A 24066-nucleotide genomic window follows, 5' to 3' on the forward strand; every position below is an offset into this window, starting at 1 on the left:
TCTGCTTGGTGCACAAGGCCTCTTCTGTTTATGGTGATGGTTTTGGAGAGATTGCCAGACTGAATCACTGATGTAGCAATCGTATTTTATTATGCTGAGAGATAGTTCCCTTGACTCCACGCCATTTTCAGGACAAAAGTCAAGATAGGGAGTTACATGCTGTCATGTAGTGTCTGCCTACATATCAGAAGCAGCAATGTTGTTTTTCCATTAGAACTTTAGTCTGGGGAAAAAAAAAATGACATCTTTTGGAATATTTCATGGTGTGATAGTTGGCAGTTGTGACCAAAATAAAGGGGTTTTCCATTGTAGGATGTATGGCTGACAAGCTATATTCCTAGTTTGTTTTATTGGTCCTTTTAAGTAGGAGCTGTAAAGAGCATCTTCTGCCCATTTAGCATTGGATTGGGCTCTCACTAAAGAACAGATCTCACTACTGCTTGTGCTGCTCTCCCCAAAGCACTGGCAGAAAGCTGCCTGCTGCTCTTCTACCCCCTGTCACCATGAACAAAATCCCTTACTATTTTTTTAGGCTTCCTAGGAATGTTTTTTGACTCCTGCTGCAATTAAAGAAAAGCTATCATGTGAAAGATCGACATCTGTATAAGATTCAACTCCAACAGCATTCTTCATATTCAAAGCTAAAGTTCTTCACTCTTATCCAACTGTTTCTCCTTTGCAACTGTCTCTATAGCTATTGTAATTTCTTGGATAATATCCTTTAGATCATAGCTAGGGGGCAGGAGAAAAAAAAAAGCAGCAGGGCGAATCTATGTTAGTACAGGTGGTGTTACACTTGATGAAATACTTTGATAGTGGCCCTTATGAGCCAGAAATTAACTGATATGATGTGGCTTGGTTTTTAGCAGTACATTGTTTCCCAAATAATGACGTTTGAAGGTGCTCAGGTTGTTCTTCCAGCAAACAGATTGTTTCCTACAGTTTGTTGTCAACATTTGTAGATTACACTCTCTGACCTTTTTGCATCATTTCTCCCACAAACAGTTTTCCAGTTGTCAGAAGTCAAATTGCCAAAGATGATCTCTCCTGTATGATAACTCCAAGGCCTTTGTGTGATTTGAACCTTGATACAGATTTGGTTTTTTTTTTCTCCTTCAAATTTAGGTGAAAAATCAGCTTTTCTTGCTCTAGTAGTTCAAACAGAATCAGCTGGAACAGAGGTTATATGCAATTGGCAAGGTTATATCTTTCACAGGACTCTGTGTCTCAGTATTTTAGCCTCTCTTCAGATCTGGTACACTTTTTTTTGGTCTAAAATAATAAAAACCCACAACAACACAAAAGATTAAGTTTCTGTGTATGCCTTCCTCAAGCAGAAATATTGGCTTTGGGGTGAAAAAAGTTTTCTTTGTACGCATAATTTTATCACTGCTATGAACCAAATTGTAAAGTTGTCTTTCTACAAAATCATAGGATGGTAGAATGATAAAGGAGGATTTCTGTGTACAACTTTCTAGATAGATTTGTTTTTTCTCCAACTTGCTAATACTTCTATATTAGAGTCTATTGTTTTCTGAATGGTCATACTCTTCTGTAGAAAACTGTCAGTGCAAGAGACAGTTTTGGCAAAGATGGTCCATGAATTAGGGTCTGTCATAAAGAACCTTGTGCAGACTCAAATTTCTTTCTTCTTAATCAATATGGTTGCCCAGAGTTAACCATTTGGACATAGCAGGACCACTTTTCATAGAGAAGGGAGTCTGTATCTCAGACTGATTTTAAAATGTGTAGTTGCTTTCTGTGAGCAAAGGTCATCAAGAAAACATTGATTAATGTCTAAGACTTGAGCGAGGATTTTTTGGAAGCTAGAGAATCCCTGCTATAAGGGAAGGGCTGGAAGGGCTTTCTGCAGCTGCCAGAGCTGTCAAAGTGTGTGTGATAAATTGTTCAGTAAATGCACATGAGCTGATCCTATAGCAACTCACTGGAGCTTTGCTATGGGACTCCCTGAGGATCCCAGGCTTGCTAGACACAAATCAGCATAAGCCTCCTTTGGGTTTATCCTGCTAACCATAAACTCTGCCCAGAAAGGATCCAGAGCTGGGAGCAGGGAGCCTGCTCCCAATGGAATCAATGCCTCTTTTCAGGCTTACAGATGAAGAAGGGAACAAGCTCTTAATGGCCACATGAGGGTGTGGTGAAGGTAGTAGGGCAGAAAGTTTTTATTCTGACTGGAGTCTGGATGTGTGACCTTCTTTCTATTAGAGAGTACTTATTTACCCGAGACTAAAAGTGGAAGCCTTTCAAATGCATCTCTCAGACAATGCTGAATGTCATAGGAAATCTCCTGCCTTCCTGGCTGTTGATGCTTTGGATGATAACAAGTAGCACCCCGGTCAATGAGCTCAAGTGGCAGTTGCTCATTTAGCCAAGCTTGAGGGTTAAAGAACCCTTTGGGAAGGATTCTTTAGGAAGATAGGAAGAAGATAGGATGGATTTTCTTACCTTTTCTTTTTTGTTTTTCCTTTAATTCAATTATTCTGTTCCCTGGAAAAGAAAGTTAAATTCTGGATAAAGGCAAAATTGAAGTACATAAGTTGTCATAATTAGGTAGTTGGATATTAGGAAGTACCCTTGTTGCCTCAATCCATTTTTTTTAATGGTATCACTGAGGAATTTATGAAGTGTGGGGGGATAGAATGTAAGAAAATAAAGATAGTGCAGAAGGTAGTCTCACACCTGAGGAGTTGCAGTTGTACTAATCCCCAAAGATGAGGAACAGGCCTGTCCTTAATAGGCCACAGCTATGTCCAGTAAGAAGAGTGCCACAAAAGAGTGGGTTAGCTGGTTGAGGAGAGAGCTGGAGTTTGTTGGCTGTGTTGTGAAGAAGGAGTCAGTGCTGTGAGGAGCTGTGCATGAGACATCACCAAGAAGGCATGGAACTTTTGCAATAAGATGATAACAATGAAGGATTTGCTTTAGGAAAAATAAATTTCTTAAGAGTCGCCATTAATTTTTGACTTTTACAAGGCTGTGAGAGAAAGGTAATAGCAAATATCTGGGAGGAGAATAGTAAGTAAATAAAACGTTTTAATCTCCTCAGTATCATTTGAGATACCAGCTCAGGTTCAGTAAACTTGGTTCTCATTATAAACAAGTATTTCCAATTACTTTTGTGGAAGCCAGACTGATTATTTTTCATTGTTAGATATTTGAATAAACTGGTATCATGGTTTAGGATTGGTTCTCTAATTTAGTGCTCCCACACTGCAGCTTCCTCCACCTCCCTCCTTCCTCATGCAGGAGAGGAGAATTGGAGGCACCAGAAGGCAGAGATTGTGGGTTGGAGATAAGAACAGTTTATTGGAAACAGCAATGAGATAAGAAAATGAACCATAACAGCAACAATACTAATTACAGAGGGTAGAAGAAACTATTCATATAGGAAAAAAACACACCTAATAATAGATAATAATGGATGGCTCTGTCCACTGTATTTTCTCAGCCAGATGGAACACCTTCCTGGAGGAGACTCTTTTCATCTCATCCCAGCAATGGCACAAAGTGATATAGAGTAACCTCTGTGTCCTGGCCATGGCCCCTCCCAGCTACTGCAGAACTTAACGCTGTCCTGAATGGAACCAGGACAACTGGAAACTGGAAGGCTGTGTTTATTTGTCTTCAGAATTAAGTCTTGCCAGTTTGGGATGCTTAGATAGTATCTTGGGGTTACTGAAGAGAACATGAGGAGATGATAGAAATTGAAGCTGCTTGTAAGTGCATTCTCACTCTCTCAAGCTGTTTCATGCTTTTTTTCTTAGGCACCTACACCTGACACATTATAGTTGGTCATGGTCTACCAAATTCAGCCTGGGGTGCCTGGCCATGTCAGTGAGATGTAGGGCACTCTGCTGTCTATCTGTGTTTCTGCTGTGAGAATCCAGATTCTTCAGTCCAACTCGTTTTGGGAGGTGGGAAACAGAAAGCTGTTTGGGGATGGGACAGGGCAGGATGGGATTCAGCTACAGGTTTAAATCCCATCTCCCAAATGAGATGGCTATTGTAGCTCATTCACATGGAGTAGTAAAACTCCTTTCCATCTTTTATTAACCACCCATTTAATTATTAATCTGGTCTGTTCACTCACAATAAATACTCTTGCCTAAAGCATGAGACAGTTGTGTTTTGATTGACAGTAGCAGAAATACTGAATGAATGAATTGCTTTAGCTCAGTTTAGAAAAGACAGTCAGTATGAGACTCAGACTAAATAGTTAAATGTTATATAGCTACCTAGGATTTGAAGATTCCTGGCTAGTCAAACACAGTACTTCTACACTAGCATTTTATTTGCTGTTTCGAGTTAATTTTTCTGTTGAAAACAAGTATGCCAAAAAATTGACTTTAATAATTTTTTAATACTGAATTTGATTATAGCTTAGGTAGCCATGGCATTATCTTGCAGGATGGCAAAATCCTTGCTGTCTCTTCCAAGGTTGAAGGTTTGTTTCTGTGCATGAGGGTTGTGCAACACTCCTTGAGTCCAAACACTTCATCATTTCAGTCCTTGAAGGCACATAACAGATATTCCAGCTTGGTAGTATAATGCCCTTGAAAAATACTTTGTGGAAGGAGGTGAAGGGATAGCTCTTATGCATTTGGGAAACCTGAAGTCTTAAGCTCTGGATGTGTCCTGTGAGCCAAGCTGATTGGATGTGTGAGGCTCTCTGCTGGCCTGCTGGGATCCAGCTCCGTCTGGTTGCTCTTGTAAAGTTCAGCTGTTAAGTCAGTGCTTTGGGCTCAGAGGCAGTGTCTAAGCTAGGGAAATGCTGTTCAATGTTTTCAGTGCTCTTAAATAGTGGGTGGTGTTCAGTGACATGCTGCAAAGTGTAAATAGGAACAGGTTGAGCTTAAACACACAAAATTGGTGTAGCATTGGAGATAATGAATAACCTAGTCTTAATGTGCAACATTTAGCTTAGTGCTCTGGAGAGCTGTGACTGTAACTGATGAAATGCTGCAATGTGTGTATGGCTAAGAGGGATTAGGAAGGAGGGGTTCAATTTGTGAAGAAATCTTCATGCCTAAAAAAACACTGCGCTAGTGTTCATGTTAAACAGCCTGTCATTCACAAATTGAGAAAATCCAGACTGCTGCAGAACAAACACTCCTGCCACTTCATGAGTTGCAGACTTTCTTGTTTTGATCCATTTCCTTCTGTTTAAAAGAGATAAGAAAGATGTATTATAATATGCTGGGTACCTCAGAAGATTCAGCTAGGCCTTCAGCGTTTCCTGGAAAGTGAACGTGAACTTGTCCAGTGAGGTGGAGCCAAAAGTAAGAGGGAATGGAAAAACACACAAATAAAATGCACAATAAGAATTTCTTTATACTGCTTTCTATAAAGCAGTTGATGAAGGTCTTTGTTTTACAGTCTTTCAGTTTTCCTGCTAATTCTGTGTCCTTGGGTAGTTGCTGGGCAAGAATTAGTGTGTTATAATGTTTACTGTGCACACACTCGTGTGTGCATTGGCCAGCCAAGCAGAACAGATGCCCTCAGTACAAGCTTGTCAGTTCTGCTCTGGGTGGTGTCTGTGCTTTCCACAGCCACTCGGTCACCTCCTCCTCTCTGCACCCCACCTGGCCTTCCCCAGCAGAGGTTGCTCTAAAGGTAGACAAAGCAGTCAAACTCCGTGGAAGATGTGAGCCTTAGGTGCTTATGAGAATGGAGAAGACAAGAAGGAACTGATGATGTAATTTCAGAATCCATTTTTTTAGCCAGAAAAATAGGTGTACAAGGTTCCTGTAGATGGTCCTTAATATTTCACAAGGACCTATGATAATTTCTTCCAGTCTCATGACTGGACATGCAACTCTTTTGTTGTGAGAAGCCTGCTAGCACACTGTGATCCCTTACAAAGGCTGACTGGGCACCCCCCAGTGGAAACCCCAATAAGGTCTTTCACTGATTTTCTAAATAGTAGGTGTTTCATTCCAAACACTCTTTCCTTTTGCTGTCTAGGTATTGGGAAGCTCTGCTTTTCACTGAAAGGTTCAAATATCTGAAGCAAGCAATGAAGTTTAGGTGCTGCACATTGGGTGCAGCAAAAGGAAGCCATTAAATGTATGTTTGCTCTATCTGAGCTTGAGGATGCAATTTCTCAGCATTATCCTGCCATGCCTTATGATGCTGGGGATGAAATACAACTGCCTGTGCATGAGCAGCATTCTTATATCCCTGACTGTTCCCCAGAAAATGACTACACTCACCTCTGTGATAGACTAAGCTCATTAAGAACAGAACTAAGACATGCAGTGTGGGATTCCAGTCTGAGTCCTGTTTCCAAAAACTAGTTTCATGTAAAAAGGAAAGAAAAAGCATGTTATTATGGTCTGTACTTTACCTTTATTTTGATAGTTCCATTCTGTGAAACGATAAATGATCATGTTTTATAAGCAGAAATCAGCCCTGCTTCCTGTGCTAGAATTTAATATAAACCAAAGGGTTTATGAAAAAATAAATCTCTCAAGTCCTGGTTGCTGCTACAAGCACTTGTTAGCTTGTAAGAATGGTTAAGCTGGCTATGCTTTCAGCAAAAGTACAGATGTGCAGATGTAGCCTACCACATGGCCTGGTTTCTGAATCCTGAAAACAAGGTTTGAAAACAACTGAATTTCTTCCCAGCCCTAGTGAGCTGAACTGAAGAACCATAGGTAGGCATTCTTAAGAGATGAAGTTTAAAGTAGCATGTGTAAATGTCCTGTCTGTCATTCATGAGCCACCACCAATCAGATTATGTTCTTCATGCTACTTATGTGCTATGTAATGTAAATCAGCTTTACTAGGGAAAGAAGTATCTGAAATCTCATTTTTTGAAGTATGAAAAAAAATAAAACTTGATGCCTAAAAATAAACTTGGATATAAATTCAGTATTACTTCAGAAAATGAGAGCTTTTTATTTTTTTTTAATGCAGTTCTCACCAAATTTGTGATAGTCCTTGGCAGTGCATTGAAGTGTTCCCAGTCAGAATTCTCTGTAAAGCACCTGTATGTCTTGTAATTATATCTGTCCAAGTTCACCTTCAACTTGCATTGTTGCTGTTTTTGATTGCTTGGTGCATAAAGACTCAGTGCTGCATTTACAAAAAAAAAAAAAAAAAAGATGGTGGCTATTTCCTGTTGCTGAAGTTTGAGGGGCTGGCTTCTTCCATTTTCTACCAGATTCCTTGAATGTGTAGAAAAATTATGGTAGCAGGAGTGACTTCTGAAACACTTAACAGAGCTACCAGGTGGACTCTACTGATTCACAATTCACCTTGTGTGAGCTGTTGTATTGTTTGCTAGAACCTGGCTGCTTTGGGAAGTGTCACTGTGCAGTGGAATGTACAAATGACACAAGTGACTTTGAGGGAAAGCTTTGTCTGCTGTCATCTTCTTGGGAAAGATGAACTTCATTATTTGATTCAAGTTCTAGGAAGAGCGACTCTCCTCCTCTCTGTGAACATTTAACTTATTATTGGCTACAAGTAATAAAACCTCGATTTTTTTTTTTTTTTTTTTTTTAGATAGGCTGCTCTTGTTTAAACATTCTGATACAGAAAAAGCTTTTACAAAAGTGATACTAATTCTCATACAAAAAAATTTTTTTTTTCTTTTTCTACTGCCTAGCCTTTGTAATTACTTCATGGAAAACTTGCCCCATACCTCAGATCGTGAACCTTCATAGGCATTTAAAGCTGATCTTGCAGGTTGGTTTGAGAGGAAAACCTTCTGTCTTTTCACAGAACCCTTCTGACTAGAAATAATTGATCAGTCTGTCTGGACTCTTCCGGGCATGGCTGTGGAAGGAAAGAGATTATAGGCTGCACTTTTACAATAATGGAGAAAGAGTGCTGGTGCAGGGGAGAGTTTACTGCCAGGGGTCTCCATTTCTCATCTAATTCTTGAGTGTCTCAGAAGAGCAAGTTTTTTCTCCCCAAACAATTGTACTGTAGAAAATTAAATATTGTAACCTTGTCCTTTTAGTGGTAAACTTGAGAGATCTACCAAAGAAATAAAATTGCATTTGTAGATATAATGAATACTGTGGTTAAAAAAAAATCATTTTTTTCCTCTCCAGAGTAAAATAAAGAATAATTTAGTAGCTTACGCTTTTAAAATTAAAAGCACATCATTGAAAGAAAAAAAAAGTCTTGCAGTCTATGTTCTGGCTGGCTGAATGGGAAGCTCTTGGCTAAGACACTCAGCCTAATGTAGCTGATGATATTAGAAGGTAAAGGTTAAGATGACAAGATCTCAAGTTAGAATAAAAATAAAGTAAGGCAGCCAGTGTTCTTTCAGGCTTGCAGGTGTGCAGAGGCTTCTCTGTGCAGCTGCTGATTAAATCCAAGCTGAGTACATAAAGCCTGAAATGGTCTGTTTCTGTGCTGCTTGTAGTAGGGCTCAGGACACATGTTCACATCCCATAGGTACAGCCACCTTAGCACAGGGTGCTTTATCAGGAACGTGCAGGGTGTGCTTTGTTAGATAGCACAGGGTGGTGTTCAGATAAGCAGTGAAATGATATAAATGCACCTTTGTTCTTAATGTGATGAAGAGGCTTCTTGTGTTGTAAAAAGCAGCTCCCCCTCCCCTACTCAGTCTATTAAATATTTTTTAAATGTCTGGGAACTTAAAAGCTCTGAAGCTTCAGTTTAGTCAGTTTATGAGCAACACCTGCTGGGTAGAGTCACAGCCTCAGTTCTTCGTATTCAAGGAAAGTCTGCTGTAAAGCCTGTGAAAGTGCTGGGGTAAAGCTGGGGTGGCTTTAAAAATGGGATGTTTTTTATAAATGAATGTTTGAAAGTACACTCTTACCTTCTGTGGGTAAGAGCATCTAACCAAGCTTAATAGAAATGCAGTGATGTCTGCAATCCTACTTCTATGCAGCTATCAGGATAAATCATAGATTTGTTGAAGTTGAAAAATGCCTGTAAGATCACCAAGGCCAGCTATTACTGTAGTACTGCCAGGTTCACCACAATTTTTGGTGTGATATCTTGAGAGAATGCTGGAGAGGTGGTAGCAGGGAACCTCTTCAGCATCTCAGCTCTGAGATGAATCTCTTCCTTTCCAGCTGCACATAGGAGCCCTTCTAAGCACCACCTGTTGGGGACTGGGGTTTCCCTTTCCAGTGGGAGTTTCTTCTGTCATCTTGTCACCACTTGGGTAGCTCTTGTGAATTTGAGGCTTTCCAATTATGCTTCATATAATTACAGGTTAAAAAAAATTTAGGCTGTGCACTGTAGTTTTTATACGTGCTTGGGAGTTTCAGTATTGAGTTGACATCAAGTGTGTTTTTAGCAGTTTACTCTTTTTAGAAACCTCTTTTTAAATCCTAATGACATAAATATTTTTCCAAATGTCTGTTTGGGCTTTTTTTCAGAATGAAATTGTAGGATATTTCCTAAACTCGACAAAATGATGCATTTTTTTTTTCTTAAAAGAATAAATGACAACTATTTTACTGTAAATTTATGGACTATGAAATAAGACATAATTTAAAGCTTGATGGGAATCCCAATTTCTGAGTAGCAAATGTGCATCCCCAAGTTTTATTGAGGTGGGGCTATTTGTGAAGTCTGTGTATTATGAACAGTTCTTATCTGCTTGGGAATTCACAACAAGCAGTCAGTGTATCTTATAAACAATAAACAATACAAGATTATTGACAAAAGCTGCATGTAAAGATGACTCTGCCTTGTTTATTTCTGGTAAAATACTTTTTACAGTCAACATTTATTATAGCCACATGACCTCATTTTGATCTTAATTTCCTGCTTCTGTTCATAGATAGAGAAAAAACCCCTAATAAAATACTAGGATTTCCAGTTGTTCGTCACCAGTGTCCTAATCTTACACTATTTGTATATTTGCCATTGGAAATAAACTCTTGGTGTCTTAAACCCTATATTTCACTTTCATGCCTCTTATTGCAACAAGGTATAACACCAGGATATTACTACACGACATGCATCTGTTGTTACCTAATCTGTTTCTTTGAAGTGCTGCCTTAAAATCATCCTCCTATGTACCAATTTATCCACATAAACCAGTGCCTGATTTCCAGAAGTAACAATTTCTGACACTTTGCATAGTTTTGGTTTTTTTAACTCAAAAGACTCTTATTCCTTGGTTGTACATAAAAGTTTCAGACCTGTCAGTCCAGGCTTTGTTCTGTGTCCCTGTAATTAACTGAGCTCATGTGTAACAGTCTTTTTGTTTTTTCTTTCTTTTTCCTTTGATTAGCTCTTATTTCATGGATTGCTTTCCTCTTGTGTTCTGATTATCAAAAGAGGGCACAAGCTTTAAAGTTGCTGTTCAGTAGCTGTTTTTTACCATATGCTGTTGGGGCTTACAAATTCCTTGCAGCAACTCTAATTGTGTCCTTCTAGAACCCCTGTCTGCTATGGTCAGCCTCAGAGCTGGCATCATCTAAACAAATTGGGCTAACAATGATCATGAATCTGCTGCTAATTGAAAGGAACACAGTTTTTTAGGTGTTATGTGCTGGTAGCAATTCCAAATTGTTTCATTCCAAGACTGGTGTTTATATGTGATGCATCTTTGAAGGAGTCCAACTGATTGAACAAGGATTGTGATAAGCATAAATGGCATAGAATAGCTCCTTTCATACCTCCTCCAAGTCTGAGATAGTTATTCCCAGTGTTCCCACGAGGGAAAACAGGATGTTAAAATCTCTTTTTGGGATGTAGGTTTGACCACGGGGGGAGCAACCTCAGCTGGGCAGGTTGTAACGCTGCAGAAAGCTGCTCTGAGTTGTCACTTTGAAACTGTGTACATACCCAGTACTGGATTTGAGAGCAAACATGCCTGTTCTTATATTTTCCTATTACTTTCACTTACAATTTTGTCATTGTTTGCTCCAATGGCTCATAGCCTCCTCACAAAGGTCTTCCCCACTTAAAAAAATAAACAAAAAAATTTACATGCTGGTGGACTTGACTTCTTTTTATGAAAAAATATGGATGGAGATGCTCATATATTCAGTTTTATTTCTGTTCATGTAAATCCCTTTGAACTACATTTTGGTCTATGAGTTCTATAGTGGCTTCTCAAATGGATTATGTATTTTTCAGATTTTGCTTCTAGCTGAAGTCTATATTAATTTCTAAACTCTTATAAGTTCTGATAAAATTCTCTTGATAAGGTATGAATCTGTTAAACCTGGTTCATTGTATCATAACTCCATTTTGAAGTTGCCTAATTTATGCAAGATGTTTTTTCAAGAGCAGAAACACAGAAATTATTCAATTTGTATCCTCTGCTAGCTTCAGCTCCCTGAGAGCTCTTGAACAAACAGAAACTGCAGCACTTGGGACTGTGCCAGATGGTTTAAAAATTCCCCAGAGAATAAATAAATCTAACTAGTGTTGTATATTTCCATCGCATTTGAGATTACCCTTGAAGCTGAGATTTTTGTTGTTTTTCCTTGAAGTTTACCAGTATCTACTATAAAAAAATGTATGGAATTGTTTTGGAAGCTCTTGTGGGTGTGACAGGTGAAACTGGAAGGCATACTTGTGAATCCCACCAGAGAGAGACACACCTTGTCTTCCAGGTTTGGATGCTGGGAATCACAGAATGGGTAGTTAAGCAATATGCTTGACTTTTATGATAGAATGTTTCCTCGCTGGTTCTCCAAAACAAGTTTCAGGCTTGACTGCAGTGAGAACAGGACATTCAGACATGACCAAGAATAGATTCCTAACATAGATAATTCCCAGATCAGCTAAGGTCCCCCGGGGAGAGAGAGTTGATGAGCAGGAGGAATGAAGTTCACTTTTTTTCTGATTTCTGTTAGTAGTTTGTGTGCTTATTGCTAACTCTCATCAGCAAGCCAACTTCCCGTTGCAGAGGGAAATGTTTCATAGTCTGAGCTATTGGAAGTAAAAAATAAGCTGTAGAAGGACAAAGTTGTGCATAAACTGAGTTTTAATTTCCTCAGTCAAGAGGGAACTGTTGACTTCCATGAGAGAACCACTCATATACTTATTTCTGAAACTTTAAGTTATTTGGAGGCATATCTTGCTTTGATGACAGCTAAGCATGACAAGTAATAGCTTAGGTGAAATTATAAAGAAACTCTTGTAGCGAGCTGAAGTGAATGGGATTTACATTATCCTTCCAAATAACTTATTTAAATTACATGAGAATGCTGCTGTGTCAGTGACAAAAATCACTCTTCCCTTCTCATCCCTCGCCCATCAGACCAGAAATAAGAGTTTCTATTTCCAGTCCAGACAGGAACCACATGATGGGATTTGCCATGTTACAGCTAAGTATATTTTTACCAAGCCCTAGACATCAGGACTGTGCTGCCCTTCTCCTTTACAAGCAGGGAACATACCTTACACAGGTATCCAGCTAAGATGTGCCAGTAGTACTGGTGTGGGGGCTGCCCTGGCTGGACACCAGACACCCTCCAAAGCCATGCTTTCACTCATCCTTGGCTGGACAGGAGGGAAAAAATATAACAAAAGGTTTGTGGATCCAGGTAAGGACAGGGAGAGATCACTCACCAATTACTATCATGGGCAAAGCAGACTTAGCTCAAGTTTAATTTATTACCAATCAAATCAGAGTAGGGCCCTGAGAAAGAGAAAATTAGGAGTAAAGTTAAGTTCAAGAAGAAGGGAGGGATGGGGGGGACAGTGTTTTCAAGATTTGGTTTTCTATCTTCTTCCCCCTCAGCAGCTCAGGGGACAGGGAATGGGGATTCATCATATTGTGTCTGCCACTCCTTCCTCCTCAGGAGCAGGACTCCTCACACTCTTCCCCTGCTCCATAGTGGGGTCTCTCCCAGAGGAGAAAGCTCTCTCCCAACTTCTCCAGTCTGGGTCTTTCCCACGGGTGCAGTTCTCCAGGAACGGGCTGCTCCAGCGCGGGCCCCTCCCGCAGGGTGTAGTCCTTCAGGAACAGGCTGTTCTAGCATGGCTCTCCTGCTGAAGTCCTGCCAGCAAACTGTCTTCACTGCTGCCTTCTCTCTCTATGGGTCCGCAGGGCCCTGCCGGGAGCCTGCTGCAGCATGGGCTTCCCACGGAGTCACAGTCTCCTTTGATCTTCCACTGCTCCCGTGTAGCCTCCTCCAAGGGCTGCAGATGGATCTCTGCTCCAGAATGGATCTCCATGGGCTGCAGGGGCACAGCTGCCTCACCATGGTTCCTCCATGGGCTGCAGGGGAATCTCAGCTCTGGCACCTGAGCACCTCCTGCCCTGACTTCTGACACCTTCTGCACTGACTTTGGTGTCAGCAGGGCTGTTCCCCTCCTGTATTCTCATTTTGCTGTCCTAGCTGCCTTTGCACAGTATTTTTCCTCTTCTCAAACACATTATTCTGGAGGGGCTACCACCATCACTGCAACGGTGGGTGGTGGGTCTGTCCTGGAGCTGGCTGGCCTTGACTTTGTTGGACACTGGGGAAACTCTGGGAGCTTCTCATGGAAGTCACCCCTGCAGTGTCCTTTACTACCAAAACCTTGCCACATAAACCCAGTAGAACTATTAAAATGAAGATGCTGCTATGGAAGGTGAAGCAGTGTGGGCTTTGCTCTGCATTAATAATGAACTGAAATTCTAGAGCTCCTGGGTTAATTTGTTGCTGGGTTGCTAGGACTTCACAATGCCAATGCTACTCTTCCTGTGAGTATTGTTATCAAAAAGTTAGCAGCAGTTACTTAATGCAGCCTAGCTGTTCTTCTTACCTATGTGGTTTCAAGCCAATTCCATAAATTCTACTGTTTGTGCTGTCAGGCAGTGCTGTGCAGCTGCTGGTGCAGAAATACCTAGCGCATACCAGGCACAGTAAATTCAGAAAATAAAGTTTGGCAGTACTGAAATGAGAAGCATCTACCAGTAGCAATTAGTGAAGCAATGCAAAAATTGCTTTACCTGATGTATGAAAATGTTGCCTAAAAAAATCAGTAGAACCTCCCTGATGAGCTCAGAAACAACTCCTTCCCACCCATCTTGACTCTATGTACCTGTTGTGCTTTCTTATTTACACAGTGATTAAGTGCCTCTATGCTCCCTTTTTGCCTTCAGTTTTGTAGAACACATACTCATCACCAAAACAAAATGCTCTCACAGACTTTTTGGAAATACATGTGATGGGTCTCATGGGTCTCTATCACAGCCTTAGCTTGCTTCATGTATGTCACCACTGGTGCAAGAGTCTTGCCTTATAAAGCTGTTTCTCTGAAAGGTCCTTACTGTCTGTTTACTTTATTGACTGCTTTACATCAAAGCTTTCTGGGAAAGCATTTTCTTTTCTTTCCCCCCTGGGTCTTGTGAGTTGTTTTTTGTTTGGTTTTTTGGTTTTTTTATTAATAGTAGTAGTAACAGTAAATCCGTAGCTCTTTTAGAATTTCTCTATGTCAAAACATAAAAGGACCATGCATTTAATTACTTTCAGCTATTAAATTTGAAATACTTCTCCATCCAGCTGTGTCTGTATGGGTTTATATTTGAACACTATAACTAGCTAATGATTTAATTCACTTTACAGCTACTAACAAGGTGATGAAATCTTAATATTTTAAGCAGTTAGAGATTGACAAGATTAGACTAACGTGACTCCCAGGGAGAGCAGTGTTCAGTGTTATGTCCTGTGCTAACTTTGCCTTCAGGTGTGGTATTCATTATTCCCCTTACTCCTAGGCAAAGTGGCGGTTCAAGACTTTGGTGCTGAAAGAAGTCCAGTTAGGTGGAAGTTCCCAGCGCCTCATTTCAAAGCAGTTGATAACTCAGCATCTGGATGAGTATGGCTTTGAAATCTTCCTTGCAGTGTTTATTCTTGGGTTCTTTGCTGGTTGTGATTTGGGAGGAGTTAATTGTGCTGCTGGTTGCTCAGGCATTTGATACTGTCACAAGACAAGGCAGCTGCTCCTGTGAACTGTGAAATTGGCAGACAAGCTGGAACGTGTACAGATGTGTGTTTCCGAAGTACGAGAAAACTATTTATTGAACATTGCTTGGCACTGATGGCAAAGCTGGTGAAATGCTACTAGGTTGCAAGCTGTTTTCTTTATACTCTGTCCACGTTGTCTGATGAATAACGTGCATTTGTCTTTCACAGTTTTTTAGTGAATGTTCTTGTGACAAAAGGAGCCTTGAACCCAGTAGTAACACTTTTTGTCTCTGCCACATATCACCTGCTGCATGACACCGCTCTTGGCGTCCAACTTTCTGTAAGCAGAACCTTTTATAAGGAAAGTTTGTAGTCTGAAACCTCCGGCTGCAGTTGGGAGTTTGTGGGAAAGCATCAAATAGGGAAAGAAGGAACTCCTTGGTTTCAAGTCATTGAGGAATTTCTAGCCTCATTAAGGGAGCTAGAAGTTATTGCAGTGCCTGACTTTTTGGACCAAGCATGCTCACATCTGCTAGACTGAATAAAATTTAACTTTTCCCATCTCCCAGAGCCAGCACTGATTTAAACCACTTATCTTCTTCAGTGATAGTAGAAGAAGGTGGTAAGGTGGTTATTGTAGTGAACAAGTTATAAAAGTGGTGTCATTCATGGATATCATGGTAGGTTTTGACCAAATCTGGGATGATGCTCACTTCAGGAGTCTTCATGATCTGCCATGTACAAAATCTTGATCTCTTGGCTAGGGAAAACCAGACCAAAGTGTGTTCATTTCATAGTAAATCAACATGTTAGTTAATATTTTAAATTTAAAATCTTGAGAACTTCTGTCTGTAACTACAGAATTAAATTACCACCTTCTTAAACATTGTGCATGGAGCATTTATTTCAGTATTGCTATTTTAAATCTGCTAAAATGAAGTTCATGATCTTCTGATCTGTATTGGAGAAATAGATAGTGACCATAAATGGGCAAAATACTCCATTGAGCTCTCCAGCTTTCCCTCCCACCCCCCCCCAAAAGGAAATGAATGCAGAGAATGCATTAATTGTTTGGGACTGTCCACGTGACAGCCTTATCTTCTCAGGCAAGCCCTTTTAAAAATAGGGTATGTGTTAAACATGATGGAGTTTTAAAAACAACATCTTTAATAAACCTCTTACTAGAACTGCCAAGTTAAGCTAAAACACAGTTTTCAGGAGAAAATTCCTAGCTAATATCTGAATGTTTACTTTTGTAGTTTGTAAGAACTTGTGTTGAAGAAGTTTAAGAAGAGCTGCTGTTCCAAGGAAGCTGTACTTTGCTAAGTCTTTTCCTGGGAACTGTCTCCTAAACTTGGAAATAAACTGCATATGCTCAAAATATAAAACTGATGGATTAATTGTTTTACAAATCTACATATTCAAGAGCATAAAGATCGTCATGAGATGTCTGTGCTGACACTTCTGTGGGTTGCAGAGTACTCAAGCTGAATGAATTTGAGGTGTATCTGAAAGGTGGAAAAGCATCAAACCTGACTGGCCTAAACATAGGAGGAAAATACTGAGTGCAAGAGCCTTCCTTGCTTGAGCACTGCTCCTCTTGTGCTGTGCTGTCACTGCCACCTCTGAAGTTCTTGGATAGGCAAAATATTGCCTCCTCAGTGACATTATAGAGCACTTGTTACTTGTCTCTTACATTGCAGTCTTGTTTGGTTGGTTTTGGTACTGGAGTTTGGTTTTTTGGTTTCTTTTTTCTCAGCCAAGCACCACTGTCGAGTGCTTGCATAGAGAAAGGCACCTATTGTCTGCTTAGGCATCTAAACCATCTTGTAACTCTTAGATATTCTTTCCTGTTAAGTAACTTGCTCCACCTTCTATCATTATGCTGCTTACTTGAATTTGGTATTTGGCATAGAAGCACCTTTGTGTGTGTGTGTGTAGCACACAGAATATGTTAGCTGATCCACAAGTTTCCAGCTGCAACTTAGCTGCTGTGATGGTTTGCTAAATGTATGCTGTGCAACTCTGGTACTTTTTTCTGCTTGTTGTCTGCATCAAAACTCATCAGTGTAAGTAATTACTGGGTTGGTCTTGAATAAGAATTACTTTGAAAACTGAATTTGATTTCATTTTAGTTTACCTATCTAAAAAAAGATCTCCCTTTAGGATGGTGTAGCAGTAGTCTTCCGCTTTGCCTTTGGCAGGAGTATGTGATCTCCCCAGTACGTGGCATGAAGCTGAATGTCAGAGTAAAATACATGCACTGCTCTGTAGCAGCTCTTTAGAAGCAAACCTAGCTAGGTCTTGACCAGTCATCTGGGAAAAATATAGGCCAGGCAAATAGGACTGTCTCCTGAAAGCAAAACTTTATTCCATGCAATCCTTTAATGTTCCTCTAGGCAATCAATCCTTTAATGTGTTTTCTGATGCTTTGAGCTTCGGCTAAATCCATGAGCCTGTAGAGAAGAAATGTGGAAGCACTAGCAGCCCATGATGGTGGTTAGCTTGAAGCTCTGAAAACTGCTTTCACTGAAACTTTCTTTGCCAGCCCCTGTGTTCCAGCTTTCTGCTACTGGGCTTGTGTTGGCCAGACATGCAGCAAAATGAATCGGAGTTGATGGCAGATGCTTATTACTGCCTGCTGAGAACCTGACTTGGAGTTTTCTAAACTGTTATTTTTAGACTGTACAGTAAGTGCAGATGGGTTATAGAAATGCTTAGTAATTTGGCTGTTACTCCTTTCTCTTTGGGATAGCATTTCTCTTGGCTGGAAGTCCTTCTTATTTCTGTAAAAACAAAGATATCAGTATTCCTTTAGCAGTAAGTTAGCTGATGGTGGCAGATTCTTCTGTTCTAGTTTCTAAATACCTCTAGCATAAACAAAGTCAGCAAATTGCTTGTGTGACTGCATAAGTTGAATGACACCAAGATGGTCTTTTATCTTTTTATTGGAAAGATGCATTTTTATTGGTGAAAACTGGTAAGTGGAGCACTTTCACCAGAGTGGAAAGCAGCAGAATGCAGCAGTTCTAGAAGTACAACAGTCAGCACTGGACTAACTGGATGGCAGTAAAAACATTCATAGCAGTTAAAGGAAAGCAATTTTTTCCCTCTCCCACCCTTCTGTCTAGTTGAGAATAGTTACAGATATCTGCACTTTGGCTGGCATTTTGTTGTGGGTTTTCTTAAGATAAGAACTTTGCCTCCTTGACAAATGCCTGGTACATAGCAGGATATGATATGCATCTTGTTTTGTCTCTGTTCATGTTTCACTGCTGTGGCTGGGTTCTCCTATCTTGTGGATATCCAAGTTAACACTAACTAAAAGGAGACCCATTCCAATTGCTCCTAATTTTTTCTCACATTGCGTTGCTTTCTTATTGACAGATGTCAAACTCCCAGTAATTAGCAAAGCGCAGGGTGTTGATTTCTGAGCAGTATCCTGTTTCTCTTTTGTTTGCTTTAAGTGTACATAGCTTGATGATGAGTGGGGTGCATTATTCAAATCCAGCAGTGCGGATGCTTCCAGCCCCAAGTCAGGAAATACTTGACTTTTGAAGAATAACGGCTGCTGCACGGATTTCTGGCTCTGCTGTGATATCATGAAACGAGCCTGAGGAAATGCCGTGAGAGCACTGCCAGCCCTTTGGGAGAGTGGGATCCTTTCTGCACTCTCTTATCCCAGGAATCTGTTCCTGAGTCTTGGTGTTCATGACCCTGAGGTTTGGTGACAGCTCTGCTTGGACATGCCTCTGCTTCTGGGCTGGATCTCACAGCAGAAGGTACTGTCTGCTCCTGTTGTGTGTGTGTGTGTGAAGTTCATTCAGCTCCCATCTCTTTGTACAGTGGAAGGGGTGGAAGGGATCTGCCACTGCACTTTGCGTGGTGATGGAGTGAGAGGCATTGAGCTTTTTCCTTGTCTTGAAAGTAGTTGCCTTGCTAGAAATGCTGTCATTAAGTAGCCACATTTGTTAGGCATGTTTGTTAGATTAGTGCTTCACAGTCACACTTATGTTTATAAGCCTTATGGTATGAAGAGGGGCTTTGCTTTGTTAATAAATTCCAGACTGAAATTTTCCATGGGGAAGCTAGACACAAATTAGGACGAGCTGCAGCTTCTCTGCACAGTGAAATTCTGTTCATTTGTGGAAATAATGGAATCCAGCCAGTGAATTTTGTTCTTCTTTGCAATATCCATAGTATTCAAGTTCTAAGTTTGGATTAAAATTGAAAGCACTGCTCAGTAATTACAGAGGGATGCATTTGAAAGGCATCCCTCCAGCCAAAAGGGGGACACCCACCTTTGTTCACTGGAGGCTCTTGTAAATTCAAAGGGTTGGTTTTTTTTGTTGTTTTTAATGCTTCCACTTCTGTCACTGCTGTTCAAGAAAGCATGTAGTGTTACAATGGAGATGCTCTGACCTTTCTAGACTAGTGACAAAATGTGCTATTGTTATGCTGCATCAGGCATGATTTAGTAGGCTCAACAGACTCTCTATTTTGCAACTTAAAGATATTGGTGATAAATACTCATAGCTGAAGTTCTGTTTTTGAGGTTTTAAGAGTTGTGGCAGTTGGAATTAATTTTAGCAAAACCGCAGTTACATGGCATGAGATGAATTTGGTGGTAATTATTTTTCTGCAGTCCTCCCTTTGGTTTTAATCTACATTGGAAAGACCTTGCATTCCTTATATCAGTTAAAGTGATGGTCATTTCTAATATGAAGGTACTATTCTGTGTAGAACACAGTGAAGTGTCTTGATGTAGAATATTTCTTGGCAGTACTAATCACATGCCCTTTATGCAGTGTGCTACTAATACATGAGGTAGGTGTTTGCCCTCCTTTATGAATTAACACTGTTGCAGGTCTGGTCACAAGGGACAGAACTACATCTAGCCCTTGAATTGCAGAGCAGGAATTAGCTGAGTGCTGCCACCTTATTCTACAGTATCTAACCAAATGGATGATGTAGTAGCTCAGAAGGTCTTTAAGCAAGATCATGGGTGTGTGGTACAAATAGAGGAGATTGAGGATTATCTGTCTAAAACTGGTGCTGTCATTAGTTTCAACTATCAGAACTCTACTGCCAGTGGTAAATGAATTTTGTGTCAGTGTTATGCTTTATTTATTGTGTTGCTTTTTCAGATCAGAATCTAATTGTAGGTGGTGCAGAGCTTGGCCAGTTGGCTATTCTCATGTGAGTGCAGCTTACTTTTCCTTTTTGAATCACCACACATCGAATCTGGTCTGTTTGGGTGAAGACTGGTTCATGCAATCTTAAGTTACTCAGATGTGAATAAAAAACTTGATGTGGGTTCCCAAGTGTGTTTTTTTTGTTTGGTTTTTTTTTTCTTTTTCTTTTTCTGTAATTACTCTTACTAGATCAAATATATTTCACTGGAGGAAAATATTGCCTCTTCAGTTATAGAGCACTTGTTACTTGCCTCTTACATTGCAGTCTTGTTTGGTTGGTTGGTTTTGGTACCGGGGTTTTGTTTTTTGGTTTCTTTTTTCTCAACCAAGTTTTTTAGTGTTGTTCACACTGAAGAGCCAAACTAGTATCACAGGTTTAGTTTTGTACTTATGGTACCCACTGTCTTATTGGCCTCTTGCATTTGGGGGCGTTGTTTGGAACAGGCCTGAGGAAGGATCTCTGCTCTTGAGTTCTCTTGGCTCTGTTGAGAGATCGAGGAGTTACTGTGAGCACTATTTCAAGGTCTTAAAGTACACATGCTGCTGTTTCTTCCTGACAGGCGTGGATGCTTTTGAAATCCTGGAGGGGAAGAAAGCTCACCTGAAGTTCTCAGATCCATTTTGTTTGGTTTCAGGTTATTGATACCTGAGAGGGTTCAGTGTGCCTGTCACTGTTCAAGCATGAGGTCACTGCTGCATTAGAGAAAGCTTTGTGTGCTGTTCTAGCACATTTGAGTAGGTGTATTGGGGTGGGGGATAATTTCCTTGTTCTGATTCATGGAACAGTCTGCTGCTACTTAGCAGTATAGGGAAACTTCATGAATAAAACCTATATTAGTGCCCTACATTATGTTTCTGCATCTGAGAACTGGTGTTCCAGCACTACACCATCAGCTCCTACCTTTCTGGACTGAGAAGCCCTGTGCAGCTCACTTTGGAACATAGTCATTTCCTTCTCTGTCCAACAATATTTGGAAAAAGATGATAGGCCCCTGGGATTTGGGAGAGGCAAAATCTCGGAGAATTAAGTCTTCTTGAATTGTCCCACCGTTGGGTTTGTTTGGGCTGGAAGTGTACTTCTCTCACCCTGAGAATACACTGTGTAGCCCTGTCTCATCCAGTCTTTCTTCTTGATGTAATTGTCTTCAAGGCTTGAAAAAAAATCTGACTATGTTAAATAGATCAATTGCTTAAATATTTTAAGGATTTAATTTCTTTATATTCAGGTGAATACTGAAATCTATACAATACCTTTTAATTTTGCTCTACTGTAACTGCTGGTAGTAGATGTCCAGGAAGATTGTCAATGGCCCTGTGGGTTTCAGGAGTAAGAATCCCGTTTCTCTCCTCTGGCTGCTTAATTTAATGAGACTTATGCAGGGAAATACTAGAACTTGGAAACACATTAGTAAGTTTTGACTGTTTCAGGAGACTATCATCTTAGTATTCTTTAACTGATTTCTAAAAGTAGTTAAGGATTTTCATTCAGATAATTCAGTATTTTAAAAGCTCCATTCTGCTTATTATCTTGTCTAACTTTGCCCTGCAATTTTGACATTTAGAGATAATTAGCTAATATCCAAATCCAAAAAGTTACACAACTTCAGTGGTGAAATTTTGACTGGGGTTTCTTGATACACAGAGAAGCAAAATGTCAAAACCCAATGGTATATGTCAAAGAAATGTGTAAAAAGCCATACTGGGATGTATGATTGAGAATTATGCAACTTTTCCTGCTTCTTGCATTTCAGGAAAACACAGATGCGAAATGTTGTTTAGATTCCACTTGATCCCACTTAGGGGTTTTGCTCAAAGTCAAATCTTTACATGAAAATACTCTATTCTCATCAGGTGCATCTCAGAAGTAGCTCTTGGTTCTTGATAAGAAATTTTCACTCTGGGAGGGAAGAGGGTCAGGTCTTACAGCACAGGCTGGCACATTGTCAGTCATTGCAGCACACAGTTACTCCTGTACACTAAAGACCAATAAAATTCATGTGCACAACTCATAGCCTGGCAATGTTAGTATCTGTCTTGAATGTTATAGTTGAAGCTGGTTTTTACACCATGCTAATGAGAGTACCCATGAAACAACTAACAAGCATCTGGAACTGGTTCTGGGCTGTCTGACAGATACTAGTTATCAATTGTGACATCCCTGTATTATATTATTGTATTACATTGTTTTTCTTTTCGTCTGTATTTAAGAAAAGTATTCATATCTACAGAGATTAAACAGGTCTCAAAATGTTCACTTCGATATTTTATTTGAGTCTGTCTACAGGCTGAAAAGAAGAAAAGTGAATGCTGATGAGGGAGCACCCAAAAATATAACATAGCCTATAAAAAAGTGTACCTAAACAAAGCAGGGAGTAAGGATTGTTTGGGCTGTATGAGCTGAAACCCCTGCTCTAATGCTAGGATCTTTCTATGCACAAGTGAAAATACTGTAGCAATTTATGTGTTGCGAAAGCTTTTTAAGGAACAGAGATGCTGAAATACTAGTGTCTGAAGAGCATACACAATCTGGAAAAGATGGAAGTAAAAGTGATAAACTGCAGGATACTTAGAGGGGTGGGTTGTTCTGAGTAAAATTGCAATTTACTTAAAACTGTGCATCTGAGAGGGAGATCTCTGACAGAAGAGGAGAATAGATGGGTATTACTGGTGGGGTAGAATTGGTAGTGTCTTATCCCCAGCCTATTTGGATATTTGCTGGGGGAAAGAGGGGGAAGGATGTGTTAGGAGGTTATTGAGTATTTTTAGAAAAGACTTAGGTATATTCAGGGTTTTTTTTTTTTGTCTTAGAGGTGATGAGCAAGAGGAAACCCAGTTATTGGAGTGGAAATGATGGTACAGTTCTAAAAAAAAATTAAATTGCTGATTAAACAGCTGACAGTGGTTACTCTAGTTGATTGTCTGTAAAATGTATGCATTTTGAATAGAATTATCATTTGTCACTGTACTTTGAATAGAAATATATGTAAATTACTGTGTTACAGCTTCTGGATTCTAAAAAGGGAAATCTTAATTAAAAGGTAGCTAGTTTGTGAATTTTCTTAAGAGAGAACTAAGGAATTTAAACTCTAGAGCTTCTTTAAGCACAGGCCATAGAGAGAATAAGAGACCAACCAGTGGAAAAAGAGCTGCATCTTGGAGTACAAACAGGCAAGTGCAAGGTGAAGATTTTGCATGTCCAGCTGATCTGCCATGGCTGGGAGGAAGTGCACCTTGGGTGATGGGAAAGCAGCCTGGTAGTGAAAATGAGGGAAGAACAGTTCCACTCTGGTATCTGTGCCAGATCTAGACTTGGCTTTTAGCCTCACTGAAAACTGAGATGATGGTGACGTCTAAAGGGATAGAAGCCAAAGGGTCAGCAGACCTTAGGGTAATTGAACTTCATTTTGCAATAAATGAACTGGAAGCAGATTTGGGTTGAATGCCCAAGGGATGAGGAGTGTGTAATGGGAGATGGGGATTAAGATGAGGTAATTTTCCACTCTGACTTGCAGAAGTGTTGGTAGATGAGATTGCTGCCTCAGTAGCAAGCTGCAGCTGGTATCGTGTGACTGAAAGAGATACTGTAGAGAGCATGGATTATTTAAGGTGTGACTTTAAAGTTACCTTATTTTAATAGAAAAATTATTTGAAAAACATCAAATAATATAGTGGGAAGCTGTACAGAATACAAAAACTCTTGATGGATTATACTGGATTAGTTGAATGTTGAGAACTGATTTCTCTTGCAAAGAAAATTGGATTGATATTTCATTGTCATTAGTAACTTCTCCAGTGCATGTAGTGTGATGCCATTCATTATACTTCTAGAGAAAATGGGACATGTGGAAAAGAAGGCATGGTTCAGAAGAGTAGGTACTGTAAAAAGAGCAACTATTACCACTCTGATCTGCAGTTAGTAGAGTTGGGGAAGTCCTTGTTTTCTTTTGTGAAGCCAAAATGAAAAATAAGCTCGCATATTAAATATGTTGGTAGTGAAAGCA

At 40.0% G+C, this 24066-nt stretch overlaps 1 protein-coding gene across 2 annotated transcripts in view; it reads left to right on the forward strand.

Annotated features, from left to right (window-relative positions):
• Nucleotides 1-24066, forward strand: part of TBC1D4 (TBC1 domain family member 4) — a 98977-nt gene that overhangs the window by 31436 nt on the left and 43475 nt on the right. The gene's annotated exons all lie outside the window — the stretch shown is intronic.

The sequence above is a fragment of the Fringilla coelebs genome (genome assembly GCF_963513975.1).
Source record: "Fringilla coelebs genome assembly, chromosome: 2".
Classification (NCBI taxonomy): Eukaryota; Metazoa; Chordata; class Aves; order Passeriformes; family Fringillidae; genus Fringilla; species Fringilla coelebs.